We start from the raw sequence: 520 nt of genomic DNA on the forward strand, positions 1-520 counted from the left end.
GGCCCCCGGGTCCACGTCAGAGCGCCGGCCTCCCAGGAATGCCGCCCGGCCCGCGGGTGGGGGCCGCGCCGGCCCACGGCCCCGCCTCCGCCGCCCCTCCCCCACGCGGCCCGGGCCTGCGGCAGACGCGACGGGCTGGGGGCTCCCGCCCCCTCGGCCGGTGTCTCGGCGCGGGAAGCGGGGGTGAGGGAGGCAGTGCCCCGCACACACCCGGCACCCCAAAACTAAGTGTCAGTAGAGATAAAATGTGCTTCCTCCACACCCAGCAGGGATTATAGACATAAATGGGGAAACTGAGGCCAGTGGTTAGAGTTAAACACACTGATCAGATGTTGACTAAAGTTCCTGGACATGGCGAAGCTGTTGACAGAGACTGGGAGTCTTGGCTTTTAGCCCAGGGCATTGTCCACCTGCGGACAGGGAAGGGAAGTTTGTGTGCTTGCACAGAGATAGCCTGAGAGGAAGGAGATATTGCCCAGACCAGTTAGGGAGAAGGCTTGAATGGGAGGGTGTTGGGGTC

The sequence above is a fragment of the Sciurus carolinensis genome, chromosome 8 (assembly GCF_902686445.1).
Source record: "Sciurus carolinensis chromosome 8, mSciCar1.2, whole genome shotgun sequence".
Taxonomy (NCBI): domain Eukaryota; kingdom Metazoa; phylum Chordata; class Mammalia; order Rodentia; family Sciuridae; genus Sciurus; species Sciurus carolinensis.